Here is an 18779-nt window from a genome sequence, read left to right on the forward strand (position 1 = left end):
ACTGGTTGCACGCCATATACACCTCTTCATGACGATCATTTTTCAAAAAGATAATGCTCCATGTCACAGGGCCAGAAATGTGATGGAGTGGTTCAAGGGACACAGTGGCGAGTTCCAATTCATGTGCTGGCCCCTCAACTCACCAGATCTGAACCCGGTTGAACATGGTGTCAGAGCTCATCACTCCCCCTCCCCGGAATTTATGGGAATTAGGTGACTTGCGTGTGTAGATGTGGCGTCAGCTTCCTGTAGTGACCTACCATGGCTTCATTGCTTCCATGCCACACTGCATTGTTGCTGTTTTATCCGTGCCAAATATGGTCATACTTGCTATTAGGTAGGTGGTCGTAATGTTCTGGCTCACAAAATGAACATGAAAGTGGAAACAGTGAAAGTCAAGATGATAATGAGGCTTATTGACTGTCATTCTTCCTACATGTCATTCACAAATGGAGCTGGAAAGGGAAGAAATGGCAATGGTGCACACAGTATCCTTTGCTACACATTATAAGGTACTTGTGGAGGAAGAAGGACAAAAAGCATCTTTTTTTTCATATATGCACACTGCAAGTTACTTTAAATTGCAAAATACATTATTTTGGTGCAACACTGATGACAATAATTATTTTAGCTTTCATTGAAATGTACTCACTACCATTTTCACTTATAGATATGTGGGGTTTAGAGAGTCAAGGAACAACACTATAATAACAACCTATTAGTATGTGGGGTTTAGAGAGTCAAGGAACAACACTATAATAACAACCTATAAGCCAAATCATTTAAACCATAAGTGCACAGATAAGTGTACATCCAAATCTCACCAGCGCGTACAGGTAACAAATATAAAAAATTTAAGCCAATAAATTTTAACAGATTTGTGTCAACAGCAAATTTCTGAGAGAAGAGAGTATTGACCAGCCATTTTGTACAATATTAAAAACCAAGTGTCACACAAAATATGAAAATATCTACCTAAGTGACAGTCAGTACACCATAACACCTTACTAACTTGGAAGAGGACTCATAAAGTCAGGTGGTAAGATAAACTGAGCACTGCTTAATTTCTCTCACTTTTACCCTATGTCTTCCAACAAGGCATAACAGTCTCTGTAACCTATTCACTGAAAACTGTATTAATGACAAGTGACTGATAACTGAAATTATTACAGTAACATGTAATGGTAAAAATAGTATGAACTAATCAGTCGATTTGAAAGTGCTGACACCAATCATTAGAAAATAATCATTTCACTATTTCAAACAACCTGATTCATTTTTCTGAAAATAAATTAATTGGAAAGATAACTGCAATTAAAGTTCTAACTTATCCAAAATTACTTTTGCCATCTGAGTCAGCATACCTGTTAATTCCAGGATTTGAGTTTATAATTTTGTTGCCCTTATTTTTTAGAACCAGATACAATCCATCATTATTCAATAAATCAATTAATTAAAGAATTGACTAAATGAACATAATCCATACTCAAATCATAAATGGAATAGTAACTCTCACTGCTACATTTTCATGACCAAACTGTTGAACTGATTTTGATAAAATTTGGTACAGGGCTTGAAACCCAAGGAATAACAAAGCCTACTTAAAAAAAGGGTGAAAAAATGGTTCAAATGGCTCTGAGCACTATGGGACTCAACTGCTGAGGTCATTAGTCCCCTAGAACTTAGAACTAGTTAAACCTAACTAACCTAAGGACATCACAAACATCCATGCCCGAGGCAGGATTCAAACCTGCGACCGTAGCGGTCTTGCGGTTCCAGACTGCAGCGCCTTTAACCGCACGGCCACTTCAAAAAGGGTGAAGTAGGAATGCTTATGACTTGGAATGTTTATAAATTATTCAGTGGCAGTGCAAATCCAATGTTTACTCATGCACATGGTTTCTGAAATTTTAAAAAGAATTACTATACCACCTGTTGAAGCTGGACAGTTTTTACAGAAAAATATCTGTGGAAATATGACAATGAAAACAATCAACATTTTACAAAATAATTTAATTTGATAGATAAAAAAATCTACTCACCATGCAGCACCAGAACACACACACAGAAGAAAGTTATGATTAGGCAAGCTTTTGGAGACAGTAGTTCCTTCTTCAGGCAGAAGGGTTGAAGAGGAAGGAAGAGGGGTGAAGGAAAAGGACTGGAGAGATCTAGGGAAAGGGATGGATTTTGGGAAAGTCACCCAGAACTACAGGTCAGGGGACACTTACCAGACAGGATGAGAAGGAAAAACTGCACAAGTTAATCAGAATGAAAAGCTAAGTGTATTGTATGTAACATAGATGGGAGAGGGACAGTGAAAAACCGATGGGTAAGTCAATGAAAGATGTATAAAACTAAAACGGAGTGAAGAAAAGATCAGTTACCACGAAGAAATGCTGAGACAGAAGAAATTAATGTAAATTAAGAGCAGGTGTGTGGCAAAAACCACGGATATGTTGTAGTGCAAGTTCCCACCTGAGGAGTTCTAAGAAACTGGTGTCTGGGGGAAGAATCCAGATGGCACTTGAGGTGAAACAGGTACTGAGACTGTCATGTTATAAAGCATGCTTTGCAACAGGATATTCCCTGTTGACAGCATACACTCTCTATGTCCATTTATCCTAATTGATAATTTGGTGGTTGCCATGCCAATGTAAAAGGCCGAACAGTGTATACATAACATCTGATACATGATGTGTCATTTCAAATGGTTCAAATGGCTCTGAGCACTATGGGACTTAACATCTGTGGTCAGCAGTCACCTAGAACTTAGAACTACTTAAACCTAACTAACCTAAGGACATCACACACATCCATGCCTGAGGCAGGATTCGAACCTGTGACCAGAGCAGTCACACGGTTCCAGACTGAAGGGCCTAGAACCGCACGGCCACACCGGCCGGCCGATGAGTCATTTCACAGATGGTTCTCCCTCTGATAGTATATGTTTTGTCAGTTACAGGGCTGATATAGGTGGTGGTAGGAAGGTGCAAAGGACAAGTCTTGTGGTGGGGATGGTCACAGTGGTAGGAGCCATAAGGTAGGGATATAGGTGCAGTAGGAGCATAAGGTCTGACAAGAATATTGGGGAGATTGGGAGAGTGACAAAAAGATCTTCTAGGTGTGGTGGGTAAAATCTCAGACAGAATGGATCTCTTTTCAGTGCAAGATTTTAGGAAGTCGTGCCCTGAGTGGCCGGGTGCTGTGCTCCAAAGTTGTTTTTTGGAGGGATCAGCAATACCAGGACTGGATGTGATGGCTCAGGAAAACTGCTTTTGAACTAGACTGGTGGGGTAATTAGGTCTAGTGAAGGCTCAGGTGTGAATGGTGGTGTATTGCTGTAAAGAATCTGCATCAGAACAAATACAGGGCTATTACAAATGATTGAAGCGATTTCATAAATTCACTGTAGCTCCATTCATTCACATATGGTCACGACACACTACAGATACGTAGAAAAACTCATAAAGTTTTGTTGAAGCCGCACTTCAGATTTCTGCCACCAGAGCGCTCGAGAGCGCAGTGAGACAAAATGGCGACAGGAGCTGAGAAAGCATATGCCGTGCTTGAAATGCACTCACATGAGTCAGTCATAACAGTGCAACGACACTTCAGGACGAAGTTCAACAAAGATCCACCAACTGCTAACTCCATTCGGCGATGGTATGCGCAGTATAAAGCTTCTGGATGCCTCACGGTTTAAAGTTTACGGCCCCTTTTTCTTCTGCAAAAAAAACGTTACGGGACACGTGTATCTGGACATGCTGGAAAATTGGCGCATGCCACAACTGGAGACCGACAGCGCCGACTTCATCTTTCAACAGGATGGTGCTCCACCGCACTTCCATCATGATGTTCGGCATTTCTTAAACAGGAGATTGGAAAACCGATGGATCGGTCGTGGTGGAGATCATGATCAGCAATTCATGTCATGGCCTCCACACTCTCCCGACTTAACCCCATGCGATTTCTTTTTGTGGGGTTATCTGAAAGATTCAGTGTTTAAACCTCCTCTACCAAGAGACGTGCAAGAACTGCGAGCTCGCATCAACGATGCTTTCGAACTCCTTGACGGGGACATGCTGCGCCAATTCAATCATTTGTAATAACCCTGTACGTTTGCCTCAAACGCCAAGGCTGTAAGGGAGAAAATGTTTGATGTGGAAAGGATGGCAAGTGTCAAAATGTAAGTACTGTTGTTTGTTAGTAGGTTTATTGTCGACAGAAGTGTGTAGAAGGCCTTGGGTGAGGATGAGAACAACATCACAGATAGTGGAATAGGATTTGGAATAGGACCATGTGAAATTTAATTGGGAGATGGTATTAAGAGATGCCAGGAATTTTAACAGGTCAGCCTCACCATGAGTCCATGTGACAAAGATGTCATCAATGTTTCTAAAACAAACAAGGGCCTGAAGGCTTATGGATCCCAGAAAAGCTGCCTCTAAGTGACCCTTGAAAAGGCTGGTTTAGAAAGGATCCATCCTGGCTCCCTTGGCTGTACCCCTGATTTGTTTGTATGTCTGCTTCTCAAAGATGAAGTAATTGTTGATAAGTACAAAGCTGGTTAAGGTGAACAAGAAGGATGTCATAGGTTTGGAACAAGGTGGATGCTGATTGAGGAAATGTTCAGCAGCAGTCTGATCACGTATGTGGAGGATGTTGGTAAAGAGGGGGACAAGCAGGGTGTGTAGTGAGAGTGGGACAGAAATGGATTTCAGACGATCTAGGAAATGGTTGGTATCTTTGACATAGGAGGGAAGTCTTTGTACTATGGGTTGCCGTTGTTGATCAACTAAGGCAGATATACTTTTGGTGGGTGCCTTGAAGCCAGCAACTGTAGGATGGCCAGTATGATTGTGTTTGTAGATCTTAGAAAGAAGGTCAAATGTGGGGATCCATGGTTTGGATGCGGTATAAAGTTCTATGGATTGAGGTGTTTGTCCTTGTGAGAGGCCTGAGGTTTTAAGGAGGGACTGCAAGTCAGCTTGAATCACAGCGATGGGATCTTGACAGCAGACACTGAATGTAGAGCTATCAGACAGCTGGCCTAGACCTTCTCTAACATACTCCTTTTGGTCAAGTACCACAGTGGTAGATCCTTTGTCTGCTGGGAGAATAATGATGGAGTCATCAGGTATTACGGAATGTACAACCTGAAGTTCTGCAGAGGACAAGTTAGGGTCATGTAGGGACCTGAGGAAGGGTTGCAAAGCAATGCTGGATGTGAGGAGTTCTTGGAAAGTTTGTAAGGAATGATTTTGAGGAAGTAGTGTGGATCAAGTTGATATTGTGACTGGAACTGTTCAAGGCAGGGTTCAATGTCAGAGTTGCTGTTGCAAGGGGTTTGGATTTGGTTTGCAAAGTGATATTTCCAGTTGAGATTACATGTGAAGGAAAGTTGGTCCTTCACCAAAGCAGCATGATAAAATGCAGGTTTAGGGCTGAAAGTAAGAGCCTTAGATAATACAGATAATTCAGGAGGGGAGAGTGGTTTAGACTAGAGGCTGAGGACACTGTACTGTTGTGACTGGTTCTTGTGATTATGGGTTATTCTTGGTCTGGAAGACAGTGGTGAAGGCTGCCGGATGTCAAAGAGGCTGGCCAAGCTCGGTTTGTAGGAGAGAAGTGGTGTTTGATGGTGTGGCTGTTTAGGGAGCTGCAGAGGGACAGGAAGGGAAACACCACTGTTCAGCTAAGAGAAGGTGGGGTAGCTAATTTTATCTTGAACTGCAAGTGAATATGGGAAATAAAGAATGGTTCCTGGTGGACAGTTTTGGTGCTGACTAATGAATTTGTAGGAGAGATAAATGAAAAAAAAATGTCACAAGGAGGAGGAGATATTGTGGAATATCTGACTGAACAAGTCACCTCATACCCTACAGAGTTCTTTCACTAATTGAAATTGTGAGGAGTGCCTTCATATAAATTGAGGTTAAAGGTTAGTGTTCTGGTCCTCTTAAGGAGAAATCTTGATGCGACCAGAGTGCATAACAGTGCACACTTACAAGTTACATATCTGGGCCAAAATACTGTTAGGGCTATCATAATCAGTGTCACAGCTAAAGGAGAAAGTGTTTTGATTTCACGAATCCTAATTATATCGAAAAATTTGCCATTTCAATTCTGAATAAAAACTGCTTTTGGAATGACCATAAATATAGTCCAATGGTAAAAACTCAAATATGCCAGTGTGCATTTAGTAAAATCACCTTTCTCTCATGGAAAATCTGTGTCATGCTCACCTGTATCCAGCTCCCACAAAATCTTTACGTCTTTGCAGAAGGAGATGAGACTAAAAATGTTGTTTATACAACTCTACATCTACATGATTACTCTGCAATTCACATTTAAGTGCTTGGCAGAGGGTTCATCGAACCACAATCATACTATCTCTCTACCATTCCACTCCCGAACAGCGCGCAAGAGAAAAGAACACCTAAACCTTTCTGTTCGAGCTCTGATTTCTCTTATTTTATTTTGACGATCATTCCTACCTATGTAGGTTGGGCTCAACAAAATATTTTCTCATTCGGAAGAGAAAGTTGGTGACTGAAATTTCGTAAATAGATCTCGCCGCGACGAAAAACGTCTTTTGCTTTAATGACTTCCATCCAAACTCGCGTATCATATCTGCCACACTCTCTCCCCTATTACATGATAATACAAAACGAGCTGCCCTTTTCTGCACCCTTTCGATGTCCTCCGTCAATCCCACCTGGTAAGGATCCCACACCGCACAGCAATATTCTAACAGAGGACGAACGAGTGTAGGATGTGTTAAGTTTGTGCAATGAATAATTGATAAAGAATAAAAAATTTTGAGCTTTTAGTATTTTTTAACTAAGATTTGTCATACAGCAAAATAAAACAAACTTGTTAATTATGTACCTATATACTGGCAATACAAACAATTACACACACACACACACACACACACACACACATATACATATGTACATCACCATATATGCAAAGTAACTGGATAGATAAAAAATCTATTAACCAAGTGGCAGCAGGGTGGTACAAATAAATAAATGAATGGACTAGCACATAAGGTAGAAAACAGATGCAGTTTCAACAAGACATATGACAATGTAGACTGACCAGGGGGTTACATAAGAAGGAATGATTGCCACATGGACTAATACAACAACAAAAAAATGCTGTCACTTGGTTGGCAGATTTTTTATCTATCCAATTACTTCATATTGTCAGAAATTGACTATTTTTGCCACTACACAGGGTGTCCCATTTATCTTGACCACCATAATAACTGTTTGTCCAGATGCAAATTACAAAATGCTTCAAGCAAATGTTCTTTAGCCGTCAGGGGGCACCAATCAGCATGATTGCCTTGGTTGTAGCTTTGCTTTTTACAAAGATATGAACAGCGGTATGACTTTTTTAAATAGCACCCTATATTTTTTATTTGGTAATCCATTTCCTCTCCAAAAGACCTATTCAAAAATGTATCACAGTGTACCATTCACTGAAACACAATGTTATTAATTACATAACACAACATTGACGCTGATGCTCCCAGCACTGGTGCACATACTCTAGGTAATGGAACACATCCACATGCTGACGTTGACAGAGGACAAATGCTAACATAAGTAGAATACACACCCATCATTCCGTCAACCATCATCAGTTGAAGAGTTGTGTGAGTTGAATGTACACCAATGAAGAGAAGGTAGAAATGCTACTTATCTATGGTGAATGTAAGTTAGCAGAACAGTAATTGCAGTACTGTTTTCTGATGTACAGGTACATTTAGTATAGTAGTTTAGTCCTTTTAAACATTGTTGTGTGGAGTAGACGTACAGTAAAGACTGTCCTTCCTATAAACTCCACTGACATAATGTTTCTTTTGTTGCTGTTGTTGAAGGTAGGTGAAATGGTATGCAGGCAGCGGAACTGTAAAGGGAGCGATACCCTGAAAAGAACCCACCTTCCCGACGGATGTTTTCTCATATTGTAGCGACGCTTCAGGAAATGAGAAGTTTCAACCCACAACTACGCAATCATCATAGCACTCGCACAGGCGAAGCTGCCAAAGTTACTGTTCTCACTTCTGTTGCTATGAATCCACCTGTGACCACACAACAGCTTGAACATGAGATTGGCATTCCTAAAACTAGCGCACATCATATTCTTACACATCACCGGTTTCATCCTTAACATGTACACCTACATCAAGAATTGCATGGGAATGATTTCCAGAATCGTGTACAGTTCTGTCAGTGGCCACAGTAGCAAACCCTCACCAACCCAAACTACTTCTATAATGTTCTATTTACCGATGAATGTTTCTTCTCAAACAAAGGACATGTAAATACAAGGAACATGCATTATTGGTCCAGTGACAACCCATGATGGCTTAGACAGGTGGAACATCAGCATCAATGGAGAGTTAATGTCTGGGTTGGGTTGTTTGGGGCAGAAGACCAGACAGCGAGGTCATTGGTCTCATCGGATTAGGGAAAGATGGGGAAGGAAGTTGGCCGTGCCCTTTCAAAGGAACCATCCCGGCATTTGCCTGGAGCGACTTAGGGACATCACGGAAAACCTAAATCAGGATGGCCGGACGCGGGATTGAACCGTCGTCCTCCCGAATGCGAGTCCAGTGTCTAACCACTGCACCACCTCACTCGGTTTAATGTCTGGTGTGGGATGCTTGGAACTACAATCATTGACCCTTATTTCATCAACGGTAGTCTAAACAGCATAGTGTACACCATCTTCCTCAGATGGGTTCTTCCTCCTCTTCTGGATGAAGTGCCGCTAAGAGCCATAATGCTTATGTGGTATCAACATGATGGATGTCCAGCACATAATGCCTTGCGTGCACATCGTGTTCTGAACTGAAGGTATCCTGCCAGATGGACTGGTCGAGGAGGAACAGTTACTTGGCTTGCTAGGTCTCCTGATTTAAATCCTCTGGACTTTTTTCCTTTGGGGATGTATTAAAGATGTTGTCTATCACGATATTCCAACAACTCCAAAGGACATGCAGGAATGTATCATACTTTCTTTTAATTCTCTTCAGCAGGCAACACTGGAAGAAGTACGTAATTCTTTCATTCAACGAGTACACCAGTGTATCAGTGTCCAGGGTCACCACTATGAGCACCTATGAATGTTCTACTCCTGGGCAATGGTACAGGAGACTCAAAGTCAAATTTGTGTTATGTTTTTACTTGGTTTTCATTTGTTTTCTGTTAACTCCAGCAAGTGGACAAGTTTGTGATCCCAGGCAAAATCAATGTTGTGTTATGTAATTAATAATGTTGTGTTTCAGTGAATGATACACTGCGATACATTTTTGTATAAGTCTTTAGGAGAGGAAATGAAGCGACAAATAAAAAATACAGGCTGCCATTTAAAAAGGTCATACCACTGTTCATATCTTTGTAAAAAACAAAGCTACAACAAAGGAATCATGCTGACTGATGTCCCCCTGATGGCTAAAGAACATTTGCTTGAAACATTTTGTAATTTGCACCTGGACAAACAGTTGTTTAGGGTGCTTAAGATAAATGGGACACCCTGTATATGCAGATATTTATAAATTACTTGCTTACTTTCTCACCATTACTCATCATAACAAAGCTACTAATGTGCAAGTGCAGCCACAAGTAACAGCTAGTGTCAAATATGGCACCTTTACTTGTACATAGGTAATTTACAGTGGAGGTATACAATTTAGTCAGCAATGTTTTTTACATTGTTAATAAAATATTTTAGTTGAAGCTAGTTCTTCTTGAAAGCTATAGAGTATCTGCTTTAGCAAAATTTCCACTCCACAATTTTATAAAATACAATGGTGTTCTCACAATCTCAGAAAATCATCACACCAGTCAATGGGTACCCCTCTCATCCCAAAAATCATCAGTTTATGTCCAGCAATCACATAAGTATGGCCTACGGATAATGAGTACAGGGTTATTACAAATGATTGAAGCGATTTCACAGCTCTACAATAACTTTATTATTTGAGATATTTTCACAATGCTTCGCACACACATACAAAAACTCAAAAAGTTTTTTTAGGCATTCACAAATGTTGATATGTGCCCCTTTAGGGATTCGGCAGACATCAAGCCGATAATCAAGTTCCTCCCACACTCGGCGCAGCATGTCCCCATCAATGAGTTCGAAAGCATCGTTGATGCGAGCTCGCAGTTCTGGCACATTTCTTGGTAGAGGAGGTTTAAACACTGAATCTTTCACATAACCCCAAAGAAAGAAATCGCAAGGGGTTAAGTCGTGAGAGCGTGGAGGCCATGACATGAATTGCTGATCATGATCTCCACCACGACCGATCCATCAGTTTTCCAATCTCCTGTTTAAGAAATGCCGAACATCATGATGGAAGTGGGGTGGAGCACCATCCTGTTGAAAGATGAAGTCGGCGCTGTCGGTCTCCAGTTGTGGCATGAGCCAATTTTCCAGCATGTCCAGATACACGTGTCCTGTAACGTTTTTTTCGCAGAAGAAAAAGGGGCCGTAAACTTTAAACCGTGAGATTGCACAAAACACGTTACCTTTTGGTTAATTGTGAATTTGCTGCACGAATGCGTGAGGATTCTCTACCGCCCAGATTCATACATTGTGTCTGTTCACTTCACCATTAAGAAAAAATGTTGCTTCATCACCGAAAACAAGTTTCGCACTGAACGCATCCTCTTCCATGAAAAATTCAAAGCGTTTGACTTTGTCATTGGGGGTCAGGGCTTGTAGCAATTGTAAATGGTAAGGCTTCTGCTTTAGCCTTTTCCGTAAGATTTTCCAAACTGTCGGCTGTGGTACGTTTAGCTCCCTGCTTGCTTTATTCGTCGACTTCCGCGGGCTACGCATGAAACTTGCCCGCACGCGTTCAACCGTTTCTTCGCTCACTGCAGGCCGACCCGTTGATTTCCCCTTACAGAGGCATCCAGAAGCTTTAAACTGCGCATACCAGCGCCGAATGGAGTTAGCAGTTGGTGGATCTTTGTTGAACTTCGTCTTGAAGTGTCGTTGCACTGTTATGACTGACTCATGTGAGTGCATTTCAAGCACGACATACGCTTTCTCGGCTCCTGTCGCCATTTTGGCTCACTGCGCTCTCGAGCGCTCTGGCGGCACAAACCTGAAGTGCGGCTTCAGCCGAACAAAACTTTATGAGTTTTTCTACGTATCTGTAGTGTGTCGTGACCATATGCCAATGAATGGAGCTACAGTGAATTTATGAAATCGCTTCAATCATTTGTAATAGCCCTGTACATGGTTAGGTGCAAGACGATAAGACTTGTGTAAAAAGTCTGTGTACTGTTAGCATCAAACTGACAGCTAAATGAAAGTACACTTAAAATTTTGCTCACATTAGCATTTTTGTGGTATTTCCATTAATGAAAACCAGTAACTTACTGTGTGTAGTAATGTTTACTTCAGGCTGCATAAGACTAGCATTTTGTTAACTGTTCTACTGTGAATAACAGGACACATTTGTGCAACAGATAATGACATACTGCATTAATTTTAATAAACTGTGATGTGAATGACAGTTAGGTTCAGTGTCACTAAATATTGAATGTACATTAGTGGACTGTAAAGTAATGTTATGTACAAATGAACTAAGTATAGACAACAAGAATGGACTGTGTAGATAATCTGACCACTGAATGTTATTCTTGTTTATAACACCAAGAAGTAAGGGTGCTTTACTTGATTACTTAATGACATTGTCCTGAATTAAAATCAGCAGAATAGCTGTAGCTAGATTTACAGGTGGAACAGTACATAAAGAACTTTCAATTGACAGATACTGGTTGTCACACCAATGAAAATGCCTAATTTGAGTAAATGTGCATTCATGAAAAATTTTGCATGTGGTGTTCCCCTTTGAACTGTATGACTACTAACCAAAGCAATTTCAGGTTATGAGAGTTCAATGCTGCACATGCCACCAAGGAACTTTAATCTACACCAAAATAAGTAAATTTACAGCTTTCTGGAAAAGAGAAAGGATATGCAGATATTACAGACAATTTTCTGTTTTGGAATGCACTTCCCAACAGAAATTGATAATAATTTCAAATTGCATTAGAAGTGCTTTACAAAGCTTCAAAATATAGCTTTGCCTCAGGTGTTTCTACATTTCTCAGGAACCCAAACTGATCATCCCTGAGATGAATGTGACAATTACAGGCAATCCTCACTCAGTATGACACCATGAATCAAGACAGCCCTGCAAAATTGTTTTCTGCCAGGTACAAAAACATTATTCCTGAAACTACAAGTGGCATTCAGTATGTAGTGTAACAATTTTTTTTCCGATTCAGGTTGGTTTTATTCAGGATTCCAACACACCACATCACTCCCCACTCTTTTCAATACAAAACAGTATTTTCCAACATAACCTCTATTCAATCGAAGGCCTTACGCCACCTTACTGACAGGACATGTATGCCTGCATGGTATCAATCTACTGGTCGATGTCAGAGCCAACATCTTACTGTGTCAATAACCTATCCCTCATCCACGTACTGCTTCCCGCTGAGTGCATTCCCCAATGGGCCAAACAGATGGAAGTCGGAAGGTGTGAGATTTGCCTGTAGAGTAGATGAGGAATAATAGTCCAATGAAGTTTTGTGAGATCCTCTCAGATGTGCAGACTTGTGTGTGGCCTTGTGCTGTTATGAAGAAGGTGAAGTACATTTGCATTTTTGTAGTGATGAACACAGTGAAATCATTTTTTCAGTTACCTGAGGAGAGCACAGTACTTTTCAGTGCACAGTTGATCATTGCATCACAAGGAAGGACATGAAACAGTCATCCCTTCAGAGTCCCAGAAGATCATAGCCACAACTTTACTGACTGAGGGTGTGGCTTTGAACTTTTTCTTTGGAGGAGAGGTAGTGTAGCACCGCTCCATGAATTGCCATTTCGTTTCTGGTTCTAAGTAAATGAGCCATGTCTCAACACCTGTGATGATGTTTGACAAAAAATTGTCTTAATCAGCTTCATAATGCAGAAGAAATTCTGCACATATGGTCCCTTCGTCACTCTTTATGGTCGTCTGCTAAGCAGCGAGGATCCCAGTGGGCACAAACTTTTGAGTATCCCAACTGGTGGATGAGGGTGTCAGCACTACCAACAAAGACGTCCAGTTGTGCAGCAAGGTGCTTGGTTGTGATTTGTTGATCACCTTGAGTGAGAGTGTCCGCATGTTCCAAAACTGCAAGAGTCACAGCTCTGCTCACATGCACGATATCGGACAGGTTTGTGTGATCTTTTTGCAATTGTTCAGTCAAGGTCTCCACAGACATCCTGCAAGTGCCTTGAATATCTGTGATGCTCTGGTTTTCCTCCAAAAGAAACTAAGTGATAGCTCTGTGCTTGGAACACACCTCCATTACAGATTCATTTTGAAGGTTATCGGAACTTCATGAAACTACACAGGCTGAAGCGGGAATATTCCACAATGTCCCAAGACAAATTCCACATTTTTTTCAATTGAAATTGGCTGATGAAAAAAATGTGTTGAATTACTTATTGAACACCTCTGGTACATGGGTGTCAAATCCTAGGTAGTAGTACAAAGCCTGAGAAGAGAACACACAATCGGAACATTATAAAAATGTTGCAAGAGAGAGATTACTACTGAAACAATGTGCACTAGTTAATAAGAGTGAAAAGCTAAGTGCATTGTATGTAACCGAGGTGGGAGGGGGGACGGCGAAAAATATACAGGTCAGAAAATGAAAGATGTAGAAATTAAAATGGAGTGAAGAAAGGAGTAGTTACTGTGAAGAAATGTGGACATAGAAGAAATTCTTGTAAATTAAGGCCAGGTGGGTGGTGAGAACATGCTGTAGCACTAGTTCCCACCAGCAGTGTTCTGAGAAAGTGGTGTCTGCAGGAAGAATCCAGATGGCGCGTGTAGTGAAACAGGCACTGAGGTCACAACTGTCATGTTGTAAAGCAGGCTTTGTAACAGGATACTGTGTGTTGCTGGTATATACACCTTCTGCCTATGCCCCTTCATCCTGACTGATAACTGGATGGTAGTTATGTCGATGTAAAAGGCCAAACAGTGTTTATATAACAGGTGGTATGACATGTGCTGTTTCACAGGTGGCTCTCCCTTTGATAGTGCATGTTTTGTCAGTTAGAGGACTCATATAGGTGTGATAGGAGGATGAAATCAGCTTCAAGGAAAGTGGCAAGAGATTCAGAACAGCACCATGTGAAATTTAACTTGGAGAAGGTATTAAGAGATTCCAGGAACTATAAAAGGTCAGCCTCACCATGTGTCCAAACGGAAAAGATGTCATCAATGTATCTAAATCAAACCAGGGGCTCAAGGCTTCTGGAACCCAGGGAAGTCCCCTCCATGCAACCCATGAAAAGGATGGCACAGAAAGGAGCCATCCCGGTTCCCGTGGTCATACCCCTGATCTGTTTGTATGTCTGTCTCTCAAAGGTGAAGTAATTATTGGTAAGTATAAAGATGATTAAGGTGAGCAAGCCAAATTCAGACTGCAGCAACATGCCAAATTTCACCTCAAAAAGATATCCCACCTTCTCCTAAACTACATCGACAGTGGTGTTTTCCTTCCTGTCCTTCTGCAGTTCCCCAATCAGCCACACAATCAACCACCATTCCTGTCCTACAAACAGAGCTTGGCCAACATCCAACAGCCTTCACCACTCTCCCACACCAATAACAACTCATAATCACAAGAACCAGTCACAACAGTACTGCATTTCACCAAAAAAATCTCACTTTCAACTCTAATTATATATTGAAAAATGCTGCTTTGGTGAAAGACCTATTTTCCTTAACACTTAACTTCGACTGGAAATGTCACTTTGCAATCCCACCCCAAAACCTTTCCGACAGCGAACCTGACATTGAAACTTGCCTTGAGCAGTTCCAACCACAATCTCAACTTGATCCACCCAGTGTTGCTTCACAACCCTTCCTCAGGTACCTACAACATGACACTAACCTGTCCTCTGCAGAACTCCAGGCTCTACATTCCCTAATACCTGATGACTCCATCATTATCCTCCCAGCAGACAATGAATCTACCACTATGGTACTTGACCAAAAGAAGTATGTTAGTGACAGTGTACGGCAGCTGTATGATAACTTTACAAAGACCATCTACCATCAAGATCCCATCGGGTGATTCAAATTTATTTGTAGTCCCCCCTAAAAACCTCAGGCCCCTCAAAAGAACTTACACCTCAACCCATAGAACTTCTTACCCCACCTAAACCACGGATATCTGCCTTTTACCTTCTTTCTAAGATCACAAACACAATCATACTGGCCATCCTACAGTTGCTGGCTTCAAGGCACCCACCAAAAGTAAATCTGCCTTAGTTGCTCAACACCTTCAACCCATAGTACAAAGACTTCCCTCCTATATCAAAGCTACCAACCATTTCCTGGATCGTCTGAAATCCATGTCTGTCCCACTCTCACTACACACCCTGCTTGTCACCACTGATCCCATCCCCCTCTATACCAACATCCTCCATGCACGTGGTCAGACTGCTGCTGAACATTTCCTCAATCAGCATCCACCTTATTCCAAACCTATGGCATCCTTCTTGATCACCTTAATCAGGTTTGTACTTACCAACAGTTACTTCATCTTTGAGAAGCAGACATACAAACAAATCACGGGTACAGCCAAGGGAACCAGGATGGATCCTTCCTAGACCAATCTTTTCATGGATCTCTTAGAGGCAGATTTTCTGGGATCCATAAGCCTTCGGGCTCTGGTTTGTTTTAGATACATTGATGACATCTTTGTCACAAGGAGGTTGACATGTTAAAATTCCTGGAATCTCTTAATACCATCTCCCAATTAAATTTCACATGGTCCTATTCCAAATCCTATTCCACTTTCCATGATGTTGATCTCATCCACACTGAAGGCCTTCTATGCACTTCTGTTCACATTAAACAGTACTTACATTTTGACACTTGCCATCCTTTCCACGTCAAACATTTCCTCCCATATAGCCTTTGTGTTCGAGGCAAACATATTTGTTCTAATGCAGACTCTTCACAGCAATACACCACCATTCTCACCTCAGCCTTCACTGGACCTAATTACCCCAAAAGTCTAGTTCAAAAGCAGATTTCCTGAGCCATTACATCCAGTCCTGGTACTGCTGATCCCTAGAAAAAACAACTTCGGAGCACACCACTGGTCACTCATTATTATCCTGGTCTGGAATGTATTACTCAATTCCTCTGACAAGGCCACGACTTCCTAAAATCTTGCACTGAAATGAGATCCATTCAGTCTGATATTTTACCCACCACTCCTAGAATAGCTTTCTGTTGCTCTCCCAATCTCCCCAATATTCTTTTCAGACCCTATGCTCTTTCTGCATCCATCTCCCTGCCTTATGGCTCCTACCTCTGTGACCATCCCTGCTGCAAGATTTGCCCTTTGCACCCTCCTGCCACCACCTATACCAGCCCTATCACTGACAAAACATATACTATCAAAGGGAGAGCCACCTGTGAAACAACACATCACGTATAAGCTTTAATGTATACACTGTTCGGCCTGTTACATCGATATGACTACCACCCAGTTATCAGTCAGGATGAATTGAATGGGCGCAGGCAAAGGGTGTATACCAGCAACATACTGCATCCTGTTGCGAAGCATGCTCTACTACATGACAGTCACGACCACAGTGCCTGTTTCGCCACATGCACTCTCTAGGTTCTTCCCCCAGATAGCAGTTTCACAGAACTCCACGGGTGGGAACTAGCGATACAACATGTCCTTGGGTCTTGCCAACCACCTGGCCTTAATTTACATTAATTTCCTCCATCTCAGCATTTCTTCACAGTAACTAATCCTTCCTTCATTCCATTTTAGTTTTCTACATCTTTCATGTTTTGACCTGTCTATTTTTCACCATCCCCCCCCCCCCCCCCCTGCCAACACTGTTTCATACAATGGACTCAGCTTTTCACTCTTATTAACTCGTGCACAATGTTTCTGCACTAATCTCTGTCTTGAATATTAGCCTGTCTTCCACTTTTAAGTTCTCAGGTTTTCAAATCTCATCCAATGCAGTCCCCAACAATTAGTCTTTCCTTCTCATCCTGTCCAGTAAGTCTCCCCTGACCCAGGGTTCTGGGTGACTTTTCCAAACCATACCCCTTTTTCTAATCCTCTCCAGTCGTTTACCTTCATCTGTCTTCCTTCCCCTTCAAATCTTCTGCCAGAAGAAAGAGCCATTGGCTCATAAAGCCTGCATAAGTTAAACCTTTGTGTGTGTATGTGTGTGTGTGTGTGTGTGTGTGTGTGTGTGTTCTCCTGCCGCCACTTAGCAAGTAGATTTTTTTTTTAATCCACCCAATTACATACATTGTTAATAATTGATTATTTTTGTTCTTATAAAAATGAATTTAGGCTTTCACAGAAGAATTAAAATAAACTTTAAATGTAGTAGTATGGCAATATGTATTTCATTAAACAAGAATGTATAAGTAACTGTAATCTTACTAATAAATGGGACAGGAGAAGATCATCTTTTCATCAACAATAGGAAAAAGACTTGCTGGCTAGTGTGGCCGAGCAGTTCTAGGCGCTTCAGTCTGGAACCGCGCGACCGCTACGGTCACAGGTTCGAATCCTGCCTCGGGCATGGATGTGTGTGATGTCCTTAGGTTAGTTAGGTTTAAGTAGTTCTAAGTTCTAGGGGACTGATGACCTCAGATATTAAGTTCCATGGTGCTCAGAGCCTTTTGAACCATGTTTTGAACAAGACTTACGAATAAAGAGATGTTAATATATTTCAATCTTCAAGCATCTTGTAGTTTTCTGTTGTCACAACATGGTACTCAGTGGTTTGGAGAAAGGCAAAGACTACATAAATGAGAGAAAGTTATTCAGAAATCTGTGCCAAGAGAAACATACTACATGCCAGAAAGGAATCAGAAATAACAACCAGTAATGATTACTAATGCAATGATACTAAAGCTTCAGAAGTAGATCAGATCTCTAGGGCAAAATTCTGTTAGAAAATATATAGAGAGGAATGTGTTAGACAGTTCATTCCTACAAAAGTTGCTGCAATATTTCCACAGCTGCAGATGAAGAATGGTGATTACCCCTCTCCCTTTACATATTTCCTGAAGCATTTTCTGTTAAAAAGATGAAATGAGATATTCTTACGATTGCAGATTTCATGTCACGTAAATAAAAAACAATAAAACCTCCATGGTTAGTCTGGTAAATTTCCATTAAGGAATGGAATACTTTTGTTGCACCTTCATAGTTGGTTTAAGCTTGATTATTCCCAGGGTCATTCAACACTGTACAGCATACACTTGATTGTTAACAGTCTTCTGAATTGGTCAGAGTGCGTTTGATAATGGAGAAAAGAGATGTTTGCTCAATAGGATGAAGTTAACACAAACTCTACACCATCCCTGCAGATCATTTGTTTTAAGGTTAACGAATTTAAACGCAATTGCACAAGCACCAAAGACAAAGCATGCTCCAGCCATGCAACTGAAGTCACCACAAAAGAAACCACTGACAAAATCAATGACATGATAATGCAAGATTGCCAAATAAAAATTCATGAAATTGCTGAGATTGTAGGCATCTCAACCAAATGAGGGCATAATATTGTGCATGGAGAATTGACTATGCAGAAGCAGTGTGTGAAGTGGGTGTCGCGATTGCTCACAGTCAACCAAAAGTGCTTTTGGCAGAACTTTTCAACACAATGTC

The 18779-nt window shown here is 41.2% G+C and overlaps 1 protein-coding gene across 2 annotated transcripts in view; it reads right to left on the reverse strand.

Moving 5' to 3' along the window:
• Nucleotides 1–18779, reverse strand: part of LOC124605749 (beta-alanine-activating enzyme) — a 169807-nt gene that overhangs the window by 117011 nt on the left and 34017 nt on the right. The window lies entirely within an intron of this gene.

This window comes from Schistocerca americana, chromosome 3 (assembly GCF_021461395.2).
Source record: "Schistocerca americana isolate TAMUIC-IGC-003095 chromosome 3, iqSchAmer2.1, whole genome shotgun sequence".
Taxonomy (NCBI): domain Eukaryota; kingdom Metazoa; phylum Arthropoda; class Insecta; order Orthoptera; family Acrididae; genus Schistocerca; species Schistocerca americana.